We start from the raw sequence: 15,592 nt of genomic DNA on the forward strand, positions 1-15,592 counted from the left end.
AGAAATCCATGTGCATTTTCTTCCATTGCATGAGCACACTTTGCCCACAGCTGAGATGGAGACTGATGTTTTACAGTGAAATGAGACATTTGCATATATTCATATGTGCCTTGTATTAATGAAGAGCATTGAGCCCAAGGCCTTAAATATGTCAGAATTACAGATATGGCCTGTGTATTAGTTTACTATGGTTGCCAGAACAAACAAACTTGATGACTTAACAGAAATTTATTTCCTCACAGTTCTGGAGGCCATAAGTCCAAAATCAGCATTACTGGGTTGAGTACAAGGTGTTCATAGGGCCACATTCTCCCTGAGGTTCTAGAGGAGAATTCATTTCTCACGTCTCCCAGCTTCTGATGGCTGCCAGTATTCCTTGGATTGTGGCCACATCACTCTAACTTCTGCCTCTGAGTTTACATCACCAACTCCTTTTCTGTCTGTAGTCAAAACCTCCCTCTTCCGCCATCTTACAAGGACACTGTTGATTGTATTAAGGACCCATCAGGATAATCTCCTCATCTCAAGATTCCTTTTCGTTTGTTTTTTTGTTTTTCAGAAAACCACTCAGACTGCCTCCTCTCCCTCTTACTCTCCAGGGAGGAGAGAAGAATGATCATCAAGGGCAGAAGGCAGTTACATCGAAGCAACACTGAAAACTGGCTTCATGCTCAGGAGAGAATGCTGCGCTTTTTCCTCGTGATTTGTGGTGCTCTACATATTCAGAGAAACTTCTCTAGTAACAAACTATAGAAATTATCCCTCAAAGTATAGTCTTCAAGATTCTTAATCACATCTGAAAAGAGCCTTTGTCATGCCAGACCCTTGCTGACATCAATAGGAGTGACACCCTGTTTGACAGGCTGAAGAAGAGACCTAGAGCCAGTGAATGAGATACAGGGTTTATTGAAGAAACTTATGTACAGGGTGACCCAGTGTCAATAGGCTGGATAAAAGAACAGCTACCACTTGTAAAAAACATGCAGTTTAGGCCAGGTGTGGTGGTTCACACCTGTAATCCCAGCACTTGGGAGGCTGAGGTGGGCAGATCCCGAGGTCAGGAGATTGAGACCATCCTGGCTAATACTGTGAAACCCCGTCTCTACTACAAATACAAAAAATTAGCTGAGCATGGTGGCACATGCCTGTAGTCCCAGCTACTTGGGAGGCTGAGGCAGGAGAATCACTTGAACCTGGGAGGCAGAGGTTGCAGTGAGCCAAGATCGTGCCACTGCACTCCAGCCTGGTGACAGAGTGAGACTTCATCCCCAAAAAAAGAAAAAAAAAAGAAAATGTAGTTTATGTGGCATTTTCACTTAGCACCTTTCTCATATCAGCCTACACCTCACAACCTTCATTTAACCCAAAACAAAGGGTTTTGATCCCCTGTATGGCCCATGTTCCATGGGATGGGCTGGGGATTGAGATATTCCTCGTAGATAAGGAATGAGTCTCCGGGTTGGCCACTTCCGGATTCCTTAGCTTTGGACTCCACACACACATTCTTTTTAGACCACAGGGTCAATCTAAGGGTATCAAGTTAAGTTATTGCTGTCAGGTGTGTTTGCCATACAGAGTCATTCTCAGAATATACGCTTAAGTTATTGCTGAAAGGTACATCTGTCATATGCCCATTTTCCATATAACGTAATATTTACAGGTTTCAGAAATTAGAAACCAATATTTTAGGGAGATTATTTTTAGCCTACTCCTGTATACCATCCTAAAAATAAGAAATCCACACTAAATTTGCCAAGACTATTGATTTGCCTTTGTATCTATTGGAAACACACACTTGAATCCATTGATTAAAACAGCACCACAAAGTAAATTTAATAATACATTTCAAGTTTTGAAATGAAGCATTCATCATTTTACAGTTCTAAGAAGATAAAAGTATGCATCTGTGTCACATTTATGTGACACTTCATAAAAAAGTGTTCAGGAATCGAGAGAGAATAGATAATCCCAGTTCTAGGAGAAAAAAAAATGGCACAGGCAAATGGGCTAATTAGGGAGATTAATGAAAGAGAGTTTAGGGAAACCAAAAATGGATAAGTGTGATAGCAAGGGGGTGGAAATATGCCCCCTAGCTTTGAAAGGGGCAAGGGAAGGGAGAGAATACCAAAATTGAGAATACCAAAATGTAGATAGAGCTGAGGCTGTGACTGTAGCTTCAGGAGAGGACTGCTGGACAGGAGCTGTGGCCTTGGTAAAGGAGCTCAACCCCTCCCAGGCTTCCCTCTGGAAGGGGGAGCAATTGCCTTACAGTGGCCAAATCAATGGGAAGTCAGGTGACAAGGAAGCCCATTGATGCTGTCCATACAGATAGATTAGCCTCCTAGAAGATGATCAACTTGGAGAAATGTAGAAAATGAATCTAGCTCTGAGGTCAAGAAAAAAATATTCAGTACATGCTGCCAGAGAACTATGAGGAAAAGCATAGTATCTTGGAATCAGAGGGAAAAGAGTATTCCAAGAAGGCAGGTAGGTTAATATTTCAAATGCAGCTGAGAGGTCAAGTAAGATAGGACTAAGAGATATTCATTGACTTTTAAGACAAGGAGATCTTTGGTGACCTAAGTCAGTTCTGCTTAGATGCAGTGGTGAGTGATGACACTGGATTGGATTAGTGTGAAGAGTGAGGTAAGCAAGTGGAGACAGCAAAGGCAAACAAGAAAACTCATTCAAGTTTGTTTTGGATGGGAAAAGAGAAATAGGGCAATAGCTGAAAGACAAGAGGGGATTGAATAAAAATATTTTTCTCTCCCAAGTTTGGAAAAATCTTAACCAGGTAAGAATGTTAATGAAAAGACAAAGGTGAGAGGGAGTAGGGAGAGAACCGGGGAGAAGTGTCCGTCATTCTCACCCAGGAAAGATTGCTCTGATGAATTAGCCATGTCTGTTATGGACATGAGGTGAGAGCGGAGGGATGAATGTGTGTTACTGATTCTAATTCAATCTCTATTTTATAGATAAAATTGTGTCCTACAGATGGCGAAACTGGGGAGTCATTTGTTCATTGTTCAGGTAACTAGTAAGATGTCTTGTTACTTTCAGTCCAGGAAGTCTTAAAATTGGGCACTGTGTTTGTTTGTATGGCTGTAAAGTAACACCTGAGGCTTAGAAATTTATAAAGAAAAGAGGTTTATTTGGCTCACAGTTCTGCAGGCTGTACAAGAAGCATGACGCCAGCATCTGCTTCTGATGGCCTCAAGTTGCTTCCACTCATGGCAGAAAGTGAAAGGGAGCTGGTGTGTCACGTGGCAAGAGAGGGAGGAAGGCAGAGAGAGCCAGAGAGTTCCAGGCTATTTTCAACAACCAGTTCTCTTGGGAGCTAAGAATAGGAATTCACTCACTCCCACAAAAATGGCACCGAGCTATTCATGGGGGATCCAACCTCACAATTCAAACACCTTCCAATAGGCCCTGCCTCCAACATAAGGGTCACATTTCAACACAAGACTTGACAGGACCAAAGGAACTATATCCAAACCATAGCAGGCATTATTTCCAAAATGACGCCACTCCTATATTGGAGAAAGGTGAAGTGATTTTATATTTTTCACTGATTACTACTTTTATTTAATAATTATGCACTAATTTTTATAGTTGTAATATACTATTGGCCCGGGATACTGGGTTTCCTTTTATGGTGGTAATATATAGTTTTTCTCTTAGTTAAATGCTTTTAGGCAACAAAAGTTGATTTAAAGAACTTACAAATAAGAAAAAGTTGTACAGATATTACTCAACTATGACAGCAATTGTGAAATTGTGAAGGTGGCACATGAGTGAATGACATTTGAGACATACTGCATTATACATGTTGCTTATCTGCAGAATTAATTTGGTGTTTATTGGTGTAAGAACAAAGTTGAAGGGTCTAAGTCTTCTGTCTGTAATCTCAACCTTGAATTACTGTCTTAAGCAATTAAAAATGCAAACTGCGCCTGAAGAATTAAGAAGAAAGGATGAAACAACTCTCCCAGCATTTTGCTGAGCGGACAGAAGGATCATCTTAGCAATGGATTTTATCACATAATTAAAGAGGGATTCCCTGATTAATTAAATGAAGAGGCAAACTCATTTAAACTGGTGATGCTAAGAAGAAATTACTGCAATATTTTTCTTCAGCCAAAATAAAGTGAATAGATATAGCTCTATACAACTTGAGTTTTTGTTATCTACAGTGTAGTCCATTTGATGACAAATTTTCAATACTTACAGATTTATTCAGGCCTATTAAAAGCCTCAAAGCAACCAGGAAGTGTTATAAATATCTGAACAGGGAGTTGGATGTTTTGAATGCTGAATATATCATTAGAATCAGAGCTAGTGCACCAGCTGTGTTAGTGCAACATGACTGCCCTTGGTCCTATGCTCACTCTGGTGACACTTGCCTTTTAATAATTCAGTCACATTATATCCTTCACCAGCTGAGGGAAGCTCTATTTTTATTTTAAAGGGCTGTTTCTCATCCAGAAAAGTAATAACAAGGCAAAACGTTTATGAGAACAGTAAATCAATTTGTTTCATAATAATCAGAGTTACACAATCATCATTACTATTTCTTTGTAATCAGTCAGCTTCACATTGCAGATGGAATGTTTTAGTCATCTTTAGGGTAATAAACTCCTGATTCTAAGAGGCCTTCTTCTAAGGGTCTCAAAGTATCAGGACCCACCTCTAAGTCACTGAGGACTTGACCCTTCCTACAGCCCATTCTCTTTTTCATACTGAAATGTTCAGATTCACCTATTTCTGCAGAGATGTCCTGTACTTTTCACTCAGAATCAGGCTCAACTCAGCATTCTATTTCTAGATGTTGCTAGAAATCTAACCTAACCTCTTGAATCATAAGTGGCCACTGAAATTTGCTTGATATTTTCATTAACTCTGCTTTGGGTTTCTAGTTCCCAACTGTTTGCCCCTAAAAATAGTGTATTAGTTTCCTTGCTATTACTTTTCTGTATGAGAAATTACCAAAAGTGGATGACTTAGCAGATATTTATTCTCTCACAGTTCTGGAGTCAAGATTTTCTGTGTTGACAAAGACATGTTCCCCCTGAAGGTTCTAGGGGAGAAAATTTCCCTCCCTCTTCCTAGCTTCTGATGGTTGCCAGCAACCCTTGGTGTTCCTTGGCTTGTAGACGCATCACTCAAATCTCTGCTTCTGTTGTCACATGACATTCCTTCTCCTTGTCTGTTTCCTCATCACTAAATTAGGGCCTACCCTAAACCAAAATGACCCCATCTTAACTTAATTACTTGTGCAAAGACCCCATTTCCAATTAAGAGTCATGTTCTAAGGTACAAGGTGGACATTAAATTTAGGGTGACACTACCCAACCAGATATAGATACCATAATTTCCATTGGCTTTGCTTTGGCTGAACTTTGATTTTCCCAACTTTAGCAATCAGAGGAAACCAAAAGCCTAACTCTCTGGGAACTTGCTCAGATCTAACCTCTTTTCTTCCTACTGTGAACTAAAATGAGATGCTGTTGACACCACCATGCTGATATGTCATGTGGCCTGTGAGATCCTAAATGTTCGATGCGGGAGAATGGATCTGTTATGAAACTTGCAAACCTGTCCTAAGGCCAAAGATCAAGAGAAGCCAAGCCTCTTTCCTTTTATGAGTTTTTTAAGCATATTAAAAATGAAGAAATCCCAATTAGGTTTAAAAAATTTAGTAGGACACACACACTATTGTACCTACAGAAGATTCTGCTAGCAGCCTTGTAATTTCAGAGTTTGCCATTCACTAGATTGAGACACTAGGATGGATCTGTCAGATCAAGCCATAAGGGCAAGAAACAGAGTCTAGAGATATTTCCCAAAGCCGGCATTATTGAGCACAATGTACCTTGCCATCCATCACTAGGGCTGGGTGCTTTATGTTCATTATCTTTCAACCTTAAACGACTGTGAGATAGGCGTTGTGATCTCAATGTTACTGATTATAAAGCTGAGACTTAGAGAAGTATAGTGAAAAACTTTTCAAAATTATTTTGGAACAGAGCGGAGAGAAAGATATTAAGGGTTGTGAAGTTGGCTCAGGCCATGTGAATACTATTAGTTCCTTTTTTGTTTCTCCCTAACTTTATGTTACAGTTACTATCCAGTCTTGTGAAATGGGTAATAATTGGTTATCACATGGCTGGGAGAAAAGCAAATAAATGACAAATTAGTCTTGTGTCTGTGAATGGAAAAGCGCTCCAATTCTTAGCAGTCTGGGTTTAGTCTCACTCTGTGTCTCTGTGAATACAGACTTGTGCTTTTGAACTCTTAACCCAAAGTAATCCTGTGCACCAAAGCCCTGTGTCTTCCCTGCCAGTAAAGGTGTGAAGACTCCTCTGGTGTATTCCCTGCTGTGGATATTACTGTCTGATCTCTCAGTGGCTTTGCTCTCTTTCATCTTTCTCAAGTCTCTGACTTGAAATGCACTCTCAGCCATGCCAGCATTGAACTCCCAAGTAAGAGTGTACCCTCTCCTCCTGGGCCTCAAGACTCCACCTTCAACTTGATCCTAATTTAATAACCTCAAGCCGCATACCCAGTCCTCTCTCAGGGAGGAAAGATTATCTATAATTGTGAGAGTAAAAAATAGACCCCCACCTCTTTTCTGAAGCCAGCGGGAATCTCTGTGTTTAGTTGGGTTCTTTTTCCCTCCAGGATCATAGTCTGGCTAAGCAAGTGAAAAGGGAAAACTAAATTTCACAATCTTGCTGATAGAAAAAGCATGAGAGATACCAAAAAGTCGTACCTAAACACACAGACAAAGAGCAATAATTTTCCAAAAATCAGGCTTAACAGCACAGGACAAGCAAGAACTGGAAATGGGGTCTGGAGGCAACACATGGGGACACTCAGTGAAAAGGCCTTCTGTATGGTGTTTGAGTGCAAGCCTGTAGACAAGATGAGAGTAGTGCTGATTGGACAAAGAAATCCAAGGCCAAGAGTAAGCCAATATTCTGTGACTTCATCCTGAAGTCTATGGTCTGTGTCATCAAATATCCTTATATACTTCCTTGCTGTTCATCTGCTAGAGTAAGTTTACAGAAATTCTTTACTTACAAGCACAATTACTGCTACAGCCAAGTGTATGATGAAATATCACTTCCAGGAGGTGTACACTGTGAGCTTTTTGCCAATCCATGCAGTATTTCAGCTACAGAACCTTCATCGGGGCCAAAAGATTTTATCTTCCTAAGGCCAGTTAAAGTAATACAGGACTTAGAACACCTGATTCTCTGAAGAATCTATTTTGTAGACAGAGTAACCTTATTGGAAGGAGACTAGACCCATTCAAGGTGTTGATTGATGAGTACAAAAATATAGGTAAATAGAAGAAATATGACCTAGTGCTCCATAAATCGTATAGTGACTATAGTAAATAATAGTCTATTGCTTATTTCACAATAGCTAGTAGAGAATAATTCAGATGTTCCCAAAAGAAAAAACAGACAAGTGTTTAAAATGGTGGGTATCCTAATTACCCTGATTTGCTTTATTACACACTATATGAATGTATCAAAATATCACCTGTGACCCGCAAATATGTATATCTATTATGTATTAATAAAAAATAAAAGGTAAATCTAAAAACATGACATATTTGGAAAATTCTTTTGCCATGCCCTTGTTTCTAATTCAGACAATGGATGCCATTACGTCTCACTTTTTATGCTTATTGGCTTATGAAAAGCATGTGAGCTTACTGAATACATGTCTACCAGGAATAATTTTTACTAACCTATCTTCTTCCTTTCGTAACACAAACCTGAAAGCTAACTTTCTGCCTTTTTAAGCCCTGGCATTTTTTAAGGTGCTGTCATGGTCACTACAGGTTGTCTAGAGGAAATAGTCCCCCAAGGAAGTTTGGATGTCCTCCGCTCAGTCAGGTGAAGCTGTCTCTTTGGAGTGCTTCTCTATTTTGATCAGCTGAAGTCAGGAAAAGAGGGCATAGGTCTGAGACTGTGGGGCCATCACTATTTCTGAGTAGAAAACAACTTCTTAATGGGGATTTGCCAGAGATGTTTCAATACAAGTCAGGTCAATGGCCTCTACTTCTTTACTCTCTAAATGCCTTTCCTCTTAATTCCCTTTCCTTTAAAGAAGACAAAGAACTGTCTTATGCTTCTGCTTGTAATTTTAAATTTAAAAGAAGAGTGCCTTGCCCATCTGCTGAGGTTGATTCAGGCATCTGGTACAGCCATCAAGAAGTGGCGCCAGGGGCTGGTGGGAGTCCAGCTCTTGCTCCTTTCTCAGCCTACTCCAAGGGTTTATCAGAGCGTCCTGTGAATGAAGAATGGTATGCGAGTCTTTGCCCTTGCAAAGTGCTTGCTAATGACTTCATAAATGTGAAGAAAAGAAGGTACCACCGCAAAAATTATTTTGTGTTTATAAATTGTTCAGGTTACAATCTCAAATAAGGTAATACTATGAGAGCTTCACAGATTGCTTGGGGATTGACATTGGCCTGCTTAAATCTCATGAGGCAGAATTATAATTTTTGATCGATACTTCCATTCCCTAGGTTTTGTCATTTAACATAGCATTTAAGCATTGGAAGAAATTCTATTTGAAAATACTTATTGATTATTTTTACTTCCTATTTTTCTAAGGCAAGAAACAACCAGATGCTAAGAAAAAAAAATTAACACCTCACTTTTAACTTAAGATGGAAATGATGACTTCCTCTAATCCCCACCAGGCAGAATATACTTTTGAGATTAGCAGTCTAGTGTGTGGTGGTTTTTTCTAGGAGGTTTGAAGGGTAAAATAAACTCTCTTGGATAGTACTCATTTGTTCACAGTTTGAAAAAAGATTTTATTATAGAGCTTCTCACATCAAATTGTATTTTTATCTGTGCTTCCATCTCTATTTTACCTCTGGACAAAGAGATCCCAGCAGGGTTATACGTGTCTTAGTGAGGGACAATGTTACACAGAGCCTAAGACAGAGTAGATAGTCAATAAGGTTGTTGAATAAACAAAAATGAAGGAAAGTTGAAGAAAATATGTCTGGAAATGTCTTAAATATATATATTTTCTGCTGAGATGAAGGTAATTGAAATAAGTTAGGGGTCCTATAGTTTGAGGGTCAAATTCATTGGTTACCTACATTTCAAATAAAATTTTATTAGAACTTGGTCATGAATAGAACAGAATAGCCACGGTCATTTGTTTTCATAATGTTTATGACTGTTGTCACACTACAATAGCAACTGAGTGGTTGCGACAGAGACTGTATGCACCAAAAACTGAATATATCTACTACCTAATGTTTTGAAAAAAAAATTCTGAGACCTGACTTAAATGAAAAAGAAATAAATCACACAAGTGAGTAAACAACAAGTAGTTATTCAATGCTTGACAGATGCTTAATACTATTGCAGGATTTGCAGTAGACGCAACAAGACGCATCTTATCCCTCTGAGTAGTAGGTCCTTTAGCCACTTGAGGGCGCTGATTTGAATTGTTGTGCCAATGAAGGGGGTAGGCATTATCCATGTGTTGGACTAAAATGGATCCCATTGAGATGGAACGGCTAGTAGAATCAAAGAGAAGGTGAGCAGAGAGAACCAAGGCAAGCGCAAAAGTAACATTTTGGCTAAAACAATGACAAATATCCTCCAATCTCTCCCATTCCTATTTTCCTGAAGGATTATTAGGGAAGACATTGCGTTCTGCATTCGCTGTAGTATAAAAAAGACTGGAACCCTTTTACTTGGATATTGAATGAAGGGGTGATCTCAGAGGGCTGAAAAGCTTGGCGACAGTTACATTACAGATATTTGATCTCTCTTACATATAGTTTTTTTTTTTTTTCCCTAGGCAGAGTCTTGCTCTCTCGCCCAGGCTGGAGTGCAGTGATGTGATCTTGGCCCACTGCAACCTCCACCTTCCAGGTTCAAGCAATTTTTCTGTCTCAGCCTCCGGAGTAGCTGGGATTACAGGCAAGTGCCACTACACCCAGCTAATCTTTTTGTATTTTTTGTAGAGATTCGGTTTCACCATGTTGGCCAGGCTGGTCTCGAACTCCTGACCTCGGGTGCTCCACCAACCTTGGCATCCAGAAGTATTGGGATTACAAGTGTGAGCCACTGTGCCTGGCCTATCTTTTTATATTTTATTGAAGACATACTTTGAATCAAAGGGTCATGCTAAGTGCCTTATTATAGACATTATTTAATTTGATTACAGTTTTGTGTGCTAAGCCTCATTATTTCTACACTATAGTTACATTATCATCATAGCAACTTCCTAATCCACACAGTGTATGAGTCAGTCAGGATAGGCTAGGTAATACTTCAGTAACAAACAAGTCTCACATCTCAGTGGCTAATACAACAAAAGTTTATTTCTTGTTCATGTTACATGTTTGCTGTGGGTCAGCGGGTGTCTCTGCTTACTGTAGTCACTCTCAGAACCAAGTTGACAAAGGATACATCTTGACTCATGCTTTTACCCAGCAGGCATTGAGAAAGGAGTATTGTAGCATCTCCTGCTGCCTATAGCATGTTCCATCCAGAAGGGACACATATCATTTTCACTCACATTTTATTACTGAGATTGGAGCCCAATTTGTCTGATTCTTTTTACCAGTTTTCATAGTTATATAATTCATTCACATTAATACAATAGTGTACTTCATAGGCATGTTTTCACCCAAATTCTAAATATACACAGGAGTAAGCTGACATTTACTAGTTCAAGAAATATTTACCAAGTACCTCTATGAACCATACACTGTCTTAGACACTAGGAGTATAGCAAAAATAAAAATAAAAATACCAAACTTCATTGAGCTTTTATTCTAGCAGGGACAGAAAATAAATACATTAAACACTTAATTTAGTAAATAAAACTTAGCAAAATACATAGAATAATTGGTGGTAAGTGCCGTGGAAAAACTGAAATATGACAGCAGGTAGAAGATGGTGGGGTTCGGTAGCTGCGATGCCTCTCTGTTCATAGAGCTCATTTACATTTGGGCCTGGGCACCACAGAAACGTGGGAGGCCCGGACAATTTGTGCTGCCTGAAGGAAACTAGCATAAAAGGCACATTTGTATTATTCCTGGTAATCTCAAGTCCAATAAAGGCATTGAGGCTGTGATTAGTGGAGAACTGGAAGAAGCAGAGGTCTTCTCAGTGTCATCCAGTTTTCTAAGACCCTTTGTGGATGGAGAGTGAGTAGTTTGTAGGAGGGGAGGTTGCACAATAACATTTAAAACTTGGATACTTCTATGTCTTCTTAAATATAATATAATTGTGGGCAAGGAAATAAAAGTCCCTTAATCTTAAAGGGATATGATGATGAAAGGGGAAGGGGTCTGTTTGGCATTTGACAAAAAATTCTGGGCATATACCTTATGTGAACAGAAGTTAGAGATAAGCCTGTGGGTTTGGCTGGTAGTGGATTGCAATGTTTCTCTTCATTTATAATAAGAAACTTTGTAATGAGTTTTTCTAGCCCAAGTTTTGGTTCTTGTTTCTGTCTTCCTGAAACAACTATCTTCCATTTGCACACTTCCACTCCAAAGCCCTCCAGCCCTTTCAGCGCTCCCACTGGTAGCTGATGGTGTGCTTTAAAATCAAATTATACTCCTTACTTTCAGTAATGCCTTTCTGTTTTCCCCTGCAATTTTTCCAACTTGCTATCAATCTTTATATTAAAGGTTTCCAGCAAAGTGTGTGGATTAAAAAAAAAAATCCCCTTTAAAAGTGGCTTTTTCTATTAACCTGGCTCATCCCACCTTGTCAAAGCACTTAGTCATGAGATAGTAACTCCCTCAAAGTCCTAGCTCAAATTTCAATTTACCAGTGACCTGGGGTGGATAAATCACTATACAATTGTAACAAAGAAGGTTGCTCTGGGAATACAGAATTATTCATTTTCTGCCCAGCTATGGAGTAAGAATTTGAGACTTTCTTAATATTCGAACAGTTAAAAAGAATGATACAAACATTCCAATCCAGTGACCGTGGTCAGCTAGACACCCAGGGGAAGCTGGTTTCTAGCACATCTTTAGAGCTCAGGCTTCTTTCTGAAAGGCCAGAGCATAGTTATGGTTCTTCAATTGCACCCCCATTCCTAAGCCAGCATTCCACCCCCTAAACTTTTCAACCTACCTCACTCCACAATGAAAATATAAGAGTGGTCTCTTACTGAATGCTCGCATGTACCAACCATTGTGCTATGCATCGTGGTACGTTGCATAAATAGCCACAATTGTTCAGACCTCCAGGTTTTCATAACCATTGCCATGTGACTTTACAGTTCCTCTCATGGAGGTGAAATGTACTTTCACTCCATTGATGTTGAATTTAGTCATGTGGTTTGCTTTGGCCAATAGAATATGGTATAAGTAATGATGTGCCACTTCCAAGCCTAGGCCTCCAGAAATCTCAAATGTGTCCATTCTTTCTCTTAGACATCTGCTTCTGCTATGAGAACAAGCCTGAGCTAGGTACCTGGATCATGAGAAATATGTATCCCCATTTCTTAAATCAACGTAATAACTAGCCAATATCTGATAATTCTTCAGACGTGTGAGTGAGACCATGCTAGACCAGCCATCCCCCAGTAAGCATGCCTCTGATAGCAGATATGTGATTGAACTCAAGTAACACTACCCAAGCCTGGGCCAGGTCAGCAGCAGTGTCAAGCTCACCCACAGGCTCAGGGTAAATAATAAGTGAGTTTTATGTGGGCCATGAGTATTGATATTGTTTCATGCAATAATTGCTAACTAGTAAGCACTTTATAAAGATTAGTTTGTTTAATCCTTATAATAATCTTATACAGTAGACTCTATTATGATTCTTATCTTACAGAAGAGAAAACCAAGGTTTAGAAAATTTAAAGATCACACAGCTGTAAAGTGTCAGAACTGGGATTCTAAACCCAAATGTCCAATAATTCAAAATCTTACATATGTTTCATCATACATCACTGTGAACCCCTCTCTCCTTGCTTTTTCATATTTGCTTATTTAGAAAGGGAAGGGTTCAACTTTAACCAATTGAAATTGCTAAACTCAGGCTTTTCTCTTCAAGATGAAGAGTTTCATTGCATTTTATTCAGAACTTCAAGTCTTTCTGACTTTCCTTGTGTTCTTTGTTTTCTTGTGAAACTTATCTGAAGCAACTGTTCATGAAGAAACAGGCACAGGGCATTTCTGAACAGTTACGGAAACTTTTTTTTATAGTAATAACTTGTTTATGCAAGTAACACTGTTCTCTGCTCTAAAATTTCCCAGTGACTCCTCCTAATGAATGAACCTAATTAATAAATCTCATCACTCAGCTGGAAACAAGTTTTTTCCTATGCTGAACAACTAAATGGACAGGTCAATATCTACATAGTCATCAGGGATGGCTTTGGGAATGCAGAAATGAAGACTAGCTGTGAAGCTGCTGTAATTCCATGGAAATAATGGCATGATCTTGTCATATTGCTTGGGACTAACTACAATCATTCTCCATAAAGTTGCCCTCCATCCATGCATCTTTCCCAGAATAGAATAATGGAATGATTATTCTTTATTTTTATAAGATACACATAAGAAATATTTTCACTCTCAAGAAACATCATTAATTTTATCCTTTAGTACAATAGATTCCAATACATAAACTATCCTCTTTTCAAGTAGTCATCTGTTGTTAATTTGATTTTCATATTTACAAAGTTCAGTACTAAAGGTTCCTTTATTTCAAGCAATTTTTGTTTTAAACATGTAATAGTTGGTATTTCATTTGGTTCAATATTTGTAAAAGTACAAACAAGAAGTTTCAACATTTCTAGCATGCCATAGAGCTTGTCTATGGCTTAAGTAGAACAAGGAAAATGGTTATTATCTTTCTTCTCACAGATAGAAAATCTGTTATATTACATATTTCTATAATAACTTTCCAAACACAAAACTGAGGATGTGAAAAAATTGAATGCTTATGATGCCTGAATTATTCACAGTTTTTATGTTTGTTCTATTGTCAATAACAATCGCATGACATTTTCCTGATTTTCCATTCTATAAAAAGTTGAAAAAGTTGACATTCTTCTTTTGACTCATTCTCACAAAATGAGAACAATTCCTCAATCAGGCTTTTCTTGACAGACTCATAGCCTAAGTATAATTAAATAAGTGAAAATTAAATATAGTTTTTAAATGCTATCTTTTTTAATGTTGTGAGTACTAATACACCAAATAATTTTATAAAGATCAGAAATACCATATAAATGTTTTTGACCTTGTATTATTATTTAACTTTTGTAAATATATTCTGATCCTAGAAGAATATAATATTCTTCCCAAGTTACATAGCTAACATAATCTCATAGCATTAGTATTTTCTGTCAATCTTTTCTCCATTCATTTCATCGTTGAAAGGTTCTTAAAATTTTTCAAAATCACGATTAATTGTTGTAGCATTTTATGGTTGGAGAATAAATGTACATTTATAATCAAATAACTTCTAGAGTTTCATCGTATGTACAAGAATCAATGAATCAGGATGAAATACCTAGCTCATTTTACTAACTTGGCGATGCTGTTTCAGTATGATAGTAATGCATGTGATCACGTGACTGTGCCCAAACATGCTGAAGGATATCAGATATGGTATGAAATTATACGTGAATCTTTAGCCCAAATCCTTCAAAGGCCAATGCTGAGGCCAAAGGAAAAGAGTATATTTTGGCTGAATACCTAGGCCAGAACTCAAAATATTGATGCATCCTTGAGTAGACTTTGTTGGGAGACAAATTTTAGACTATGAAAAGGTATATTTTTTAGAACGTTTGATTTCCATTTTGTTCAAATAAATACATCAGAATGTTTTTACACTTATTCCCCCTAAATTAAAACCACAGTAGTTTGTATATGCCTACCATGGTTCAGCCTTGCAAGTCAAGCATTCTTTCCTATGAATAAAATAACTGACACAGACAAAGAACAAAAAGGATGATATAAAAAAGAGCATGAAAATCATCCAGAAAAGAAGTAATAAATAACAGGATAAAATGGGTAAGTAAAGACCAAGGCAGTGCCAGTCCTCAAAGATCTATAGTCAGGGTGGGACTTTGGGTAAATAGCCATTTCCTATTCAGAGATACGGTCACGGCCACCACTGACTTATCAAGTGGGTGTCTTTCTGTGCCAAAGCTTGGCCAGTGGAGGTAGACTGGTTTTAATTCCTAAATCGGCCTCCCTAGGCTTGTGCTCTTGCACAGTGGTAAGTCTGGATAAGGGGTACTATATGGTACCAAACAATGAAGAAATAAAAAAAAAATGGCATGTAACACCATTTTGAGGGATCAGAATGATTCTGAAGAAGGAATCTTTAGTGTAGACTGACTTTATTGTCTGCAGGCAGAACAAATGACTAAGTTGTGATGTAGACATAGAGAAAAAGAAAACCACCTTGAATTTCAATATTCTCCTTTAAACTTTAAAAATTAATGTGCTTTCTGAATATTTGAAGTCCCAATTAGGAATTCATATATTGACTCCAGTGAAACTCATGTTGGTGTCACTTAAATTGTCACTAAAATAATATATCTCTTATATTGTTAA

At 38.2% G+C, this 15,592-nt stretch overlaps 1 non-coding gene across 1 annotated transcript; it reads right to left on the reverse strand.

Annotated features, from left to right (window-relative positions):
- Positions 1 to 562: 562 nt before the first annotated feature.
- LOC115934266 (small nucleolar RNA U3) lies at positions 563 to 778 on the reverse strand. The gene has a single exon (XR_004070076.3). It is a non-coding gene; the product is annotated as a small nucleolar RNA U3 (small nucleolar RNA).
- Between the last annotated feature and the right edge of the window lie 14,814 nt (positions 779 to 15,592).

Source organism: Gorilla gorilla, chromosome 2 (assembly GCF_029281585.2).
Source record: "Gorilla gorilla gorilla isolate KB3781 chromosome 2, NHGRI_mGorGor1-v2.1_pri, whole genome shotgun sequence".
NCBI classification, from domain to species: Eukaryota; Metazoa; Chordata; class Mammalia; order Primates; family Hominidae; genus Gorilla; species Gorilla gorilla.